General features: G+C 34.1%; 1 protein-coding gene across 1 annotated transcript in view; it reads left to right on the top strand.

Moving 5' to 3' along the window:
• Positions 1-1,412: 1,412 nt before the first annotated feature.
• LOC141436241 (probable cytochrome P450 305a1) overlaps positions 1,413-6,000 on the top strand; it is a 28,826-nt gene continuing 24,238 nt past the window's right edge. The window contains exon 1 of the mRNA XM_074099145.1: positions 1,413-1,526. The gene's annotated coding sequence lies outside the window, so the exon portion shown is untranslated. The remainder of the gene's footprint in view (positions 1,527-6,000) is intronic.

Raw genomic sequence — 6,000 nt, 5'->3', positions numbered from 1 at the left:
AAACAAGATTGCGTAGAAAAAATGGGTGTATTATTGTACGACCTGGACAATGCTCGACCATTTTGTACGACCTGATAATTCAATCACATGTCACTTGGAACACGGGTCGAGCTTTATCACCCTGTACCGATAATGTTCAAGGTGCTATTGGACAACCTGATTTGTACGACCTAATAATCGGAGCACACTTTTGACAGAAAGCATTCGCACGATTGATCATGTTTTTCGTGTACACCGAATATTAATAAATTTAGTAGAAAATAAATTAATTTGGTCCTGGCGCTTCGCCGGCCGCTGCCGCGGCACGCTCGCTACGCTCGCTCGGCTCGCGCATTGTGGTCACAATTGGACCTAACACAACCTAACACAAATCTATGGTCATTCGATTCGATTGGATTCCGATTATAACGACGTACAATAACAGGTCGAGCATTAACAGGCCGAGCAAAAATTTGGACACCCTAATAATGCACGACCTAATATTGTACGACTTGATAATTATAATCCAAATGAGTTCGTATTATCTGATCGTACAGTGATGGCTTAGCAGTATAGGGTCGAGCATTTACTGGTCCCCGAAAAGAAAGGAGGGTGCGAAGACTCGTGGAGGTAAGGATATCTATATCAGGCTTTAAATACCGTTAAAAAGTTAACGTACCAACTGTCAAACCGTTTTAACGTTAAAATGATAATTAACGTTAACGTTTACTTACTATACAACTTTTACCGGTAAAAAAAAATGGTAACGTTATCAGCTATTTATTAAATTAACGTTAATTCAAAAGTATCGTTAAATCATTTTAACAGTATTTATATACTATTACCGTAAGCTTGGGTTAACGTAAATGCAGATTATCCTCATTATCGAGCGAGTATGCACGCGCTAAATTGGGCAACACTGTAGCATAGCAAAAATTACCGATAGTGTTACTTCGGTATCGTTATAATAATGGAATTGGGTAACGTTAACAAGCCCTACAATGTAAAGTAGATTTACCGGTAAAAATAAAGGTAATTAGGTAACGTTAAATAATGTTGTTATCAATTAACGTTAAATTTTAATACCGGTACTAGGTATTTTTATGATTTTTACCGTTATTTAACGTTACTTATAGTGTGAATTTGGTAACGTTAACAAGCCCTGATCTATATGGCCAAAAGAAGAAGTAATCTAGGCACTGTCATCTGTCATACTCATGAATCTGTCATTAACAAAGCAATTTGTATAGACTTTAACTATCCAATTTTGATTCGCGCTGTCATCGTTCATCACCATTACTCTCATATTTCGTTTTCTAGAATTTTTTACCGTACAACGGCAAAAAACTACTAGACACTGGCAAAATTTCTCCGATGGACAGAGCCATATTTTTTTAAAGAAACAACAACAACAACTATCCAATTTTAGTAATAGATGTATGTGCTATGATGAGAGCTTGAATTATTGAACACTGACACTGACCCTGTTTTGTTCTTAATTTCTCTACATCTCGGACATGTCCAGCAACAATTTTCCTTATGAAACGGTTTGTGGTTGAAATTCTATTAGTATTGAGGTATTGAGTGATACTCTCAAAACCGGTCTTCAAAATGATACTCATTTTGATCTGAAAACGATATTTAATTTATGACTAGCGATATAAGAACAATTATATAATTTTACTATTATTGAAAGAAACCAATAAGATAGCTTTATCTTTTCGTTTTACAGTAAAAGTACAACTAAATATGAAGTAAACAAACCCTGACAAATCTGCCTACATGTAGAAAACCTACTGGTGTCAAAACATGTTCCAGTTCAGTATCAACACATGTTAAAGGTTGCGTGTTTATGACCGCTTCTATTTCTTTGGTAATGGTCTGTGGTAACGGTTGATAACTGACTGTCTGAGGTATAATTATAGAATCTCTTTGTCAAAAGACCATTCAGCATATTAAATTGCAAAATACCATCAATGTTTAAATAGGCCTAAATTTCGGCTCAGATTGGTTTCCTTTCCAGTAACTTCTTCTTTGAAATGTACAGCTTGTATTTTCTTGATTTCATTTAGCATACTATTTTGTAGTTCAGTCACTTCATATTTTTTATTATTGTCTAATCCGATATTTTGGCTGTCAAATTCTTGGATGTTATTTTTGTGTTTATCTGTGTCGATATCCAGTGATTCTACAATATCCATTATGTTTAAATCTTCATCTGAAGTTGCAGTATCAATTACAACATTTTCCGTAGGAACCTCCACGGCCAGAAACGAAATATCTGACACCGTCATTGTGCAAGTCAGCCACGACTAGAATTGTGCAAAGAAATCTGGTCCAGCTAATCACTTAGCTTTTTCTCCTTGGGCATGTCTGGTTTGGTAGCAACATCAGCTGGAATCAGAGCAGTTGGCACATGTCGGATTGTCAGGTTCTTATTTCTCTTAATTCCTTCGATTCTTCTGGCAACAAATAGCGGTAAGAGTTTGTTCAAATTGTACAAATCAATCAGAATGTGATTGGCCGTCCAAAGAAATTGGTGTGTAACATTAAATTTGATGTACTTGAGCATGTACTGTGTTAGAAGATTGTCAATTAAGACTCACAAACTTCTAGTTCAAACTTCAGCAAATGATATTTCGTGAATGAATGAATTTAAGTGAAATTAAATTAAATGAAAATTTTAGTTGATTGAGCTGGTACTGGTAGATATTTCTCTTGTTTCAGTTTTCCTTTGACAATTGTTGGGACACAATGCTTTATGGTGACGAATGTAAGTTCCTTTCGTACTACATTGATTGCAATAATTCTTGGATGAGCATTGTCATATTAAGTGTCCTTCTTTAAGGCAGTTGAAGCATCTGTTTCTCAGTTTGGCCTTCCGTTCTTCCATTGTTTTAACTCTTTCACAAAGGAAATTATAATGGTTCTCTCCACAAAAATGTGACCACTTTTTTCTTTTTTCATTATAAAATCTCCCATTATTTTCTCTCTTAGACTCAAATTTTCTTTTCATGGATGAATCATTTGATCTTGAATTCCAATGATTACTTCCAGCCTCGAAATTGTTTGACTGATTTCCACGAGGTCTCATATTATGAGATTTGTTTTCTTTCTGTTGTGCGTTCTCACTGACATGTAAAGTTTCTATTGTATATTGTGGTGTTTCACTGATATTCTTCATATGTGTCATTCTTTGAGCTTCTTCCTTAGCTGAGATAATTATAGATAATTGTTTCCAGATATCTTCAACGGACTCTGTCCCGTTAGACCCAAGTCTCATTTTAACTTCATAAATTATCTCACTAGGGAATTTTTCCATGATGAGGAATCGTACATGATTAGAACTGATGTTTTCACCCATGGACTGAAGCACTCTTAAGTGTCTTTAGATTTCATCCAAAGTTATTCTGCAGTCTTCCATATTTTCTGCTGGTTCAATGTTACTCAAATCCTTATGATGTGCATATATGATCTCATTCTCCTTCCCATATCTTGCCTTCAGAGTGTTGACAGCGAGCTGGTAGCTTTTGTTAGTGGTACTAAATCCATCTACAAGTCTTGCTGCATCTCCTCTTAAGGAACTCTTAAGGTACAGCAACTTGTCAACATCATTTAGTTTTCTGCGGTTTATGTTTGATGTGAACTGATCCCAAAATTGGTGCCATTCCAATAGGTTGCCGCTAAACTCAGGTAAAGTCAAGTCGGGCAGTTTGCTATATGCTGACTTTTCACCTTCTTTCTTGGAGTAGTTTCTTCGAGCTTCAATTTAATCTTCGCTTCAAGTTCAGCTAACACTTCTTCTCCTTGTAACTGATAGGTAGTAAAGTTGGATATTTCATCGGCATCTGGATTTTTGCACATATTGAAATAGTTGTGAAGTTCAGATGTAAAGCGAGAAAGAAAGGATTTGAGTTTTGCTGTCACTACTTTAGATGTGTCTATATTTCCATTATTTAATGTCTTGCAGAGATTGAGAGCTTGCTCTGATAAAGTTTTTATTTCAGTTATAAATAGCGCTAAGTGTTTTAAAAGTATTTCTTCCATTGTGGTAAGAAATAAATTTTAATCTGAAATTAAATGAACACTATAATGACATGCAGTGAAAACAATAAATTATTATCAGCTGAGTATGATTTGATTGACTTGCTGGCTAGTTTCTGTCTTTATTAATACCTATTTAATTAAAGTAATAAAATTATCAGAATATGGGATTGAATCTATTAGAAATTGCATCTGACTATAATCCTTATTGATTGGGGAAGTGAATGAGTAGGCAACTGTCAATAATTTTTAAATATTTAAATTTTTATTTAGAGGTAATTATGCTTATGACATAAAGGCAAATAAATTATTTTAACATACACACCAATTTTCAGGAACTCATACTAAAATTTTATTAGCAATATGTTTTAATTTGGTATAGTAACACCTTTTACTAGCTGTCGCATGCAAAAAGTTTCTATACAAATGTTGTATTCAAACAAATTGATACTTAAACAAAAATTCCTTATTTAATCAATCTATCTATGCATTCATACTTGTTGAGCAGACCTGTTAATTGTCTTTCACTAGATCCTTAGATGAATGATTGGTCTCGCGCGCTCGCTCGACTAGATACCGCGGTAACTAAAAACAAAACGTTCGTGAATGCGGCAACTCAATATTGTAGTGTGCGTAAGAACGGTGTAAGACAATTTGCAAGGATGCTAGTGTGCGTGACGAATTGTGTTGCCAGCTGTTCCACTGTTACCCGAATTATTGGGAAAATAAATTATTCTGTGGTCTATTAAGTTACTGGATACAAAATGTATCTTGGGAAATACTTAGAAATTAAGAACTAATTAAGAGTGAATGTATTAATATGTTTGTGTATAGGTTAGGCGTAGGTTTCTTCTTTAAAAAAATGGTAGGTATGATGTAGGTATATCAATGATCAGGCCTCACTTTTAATTAAAAAATATATATATTTAAGGACATTCAATATTTACAAATTATTACTGAAAATTCATGGACTGAGTCACCAACTAAGAAGTTTTGCGTACTTAACACGTTGCACCTATAGTTAAACCTAATATAATTTACAAGTTAATTAAAACTAAAATAAAAATAATTGTTTACAAAATATACATACATAGGTACATGCATACATACATACTTACATACGCTTGAAAAACATAACCCTCCTTCGGGCAGTCGGGTAAAAAGTTAACATTTCAGGAAAATGGGTAGAAATAGGAAAAAAAAATTTTTTTCGTTTTCGTAATACCTAAGTCAATCAGCTGATCGGGCTTTTGACTGGGAAGACGAAAAACATTTTTAATTTTAAGACACATTCACCCCTTAATTAAATAGTGTCGGGTAACAATTTATACACCTTCAGTGTATAATATCACAAAGATAAACATTAAATAATATAGAACTAGGTTATGTATATATAATAATTACGTTAGATAGTTAAATAAAATAAGTTATTAAAATTTATCATCATTTAATGATGATAACAATAAAATTCAATTTATTAAAATCTCAACCACGGGGAATTTGATTCTTGTGTACGCGGCAACACAGAATGGCGTTTAGGGTTCATGTTATTTTATTTTGTAATTTCGAAATTATACGATATTTACTGATGGTATGTGATCCCAGTGTCCTTCTTATTTCTTGTAGTATTATTTTTAAACAGTTTCACTGCGAAAACTGGCATTTTACTTCGGTTTATGACCAAAATTTAACAAAAATTCGGGACATGCACATTACGCACAGTTTGCAACGCGACTGACTCGCCTCGGGCTCAAGTACGCCGATTTCGGCGTACTATTTGTTGCCGCATTTGACAAGTACGCCGGCGGTATCTAGTCGAGCGAGCGCGCGAGACCAATCATTCATCTAAGACTAGATCATTGTTAAATTTTCATAAGGATAAGTATTCTTTCGGAAGATAAATCAAAACAAAGATAGGTACACACTGATCACTAATATGATTAATGTTCCCCATAAAACATACCTTAGCTTGCGCAG

The sequence above is a fragment of the Choristoneura fumiferana genome, chromosome Z (genome assembly GCF_025370935.1).
Source record: "Choristoneura fumiferana chromosome Z, NRCan_CFum_1, whole genome shotgun sequence".
NCBI lineage: Eukaryota > Metazoa > Arthropoda > Insecta > Lepidoptera > Tortricidae > Choristoneura > Choristoneura fumiferana.
This window is presented reverse-complemented; position numbering and strand designations above follow the sequence as displayed.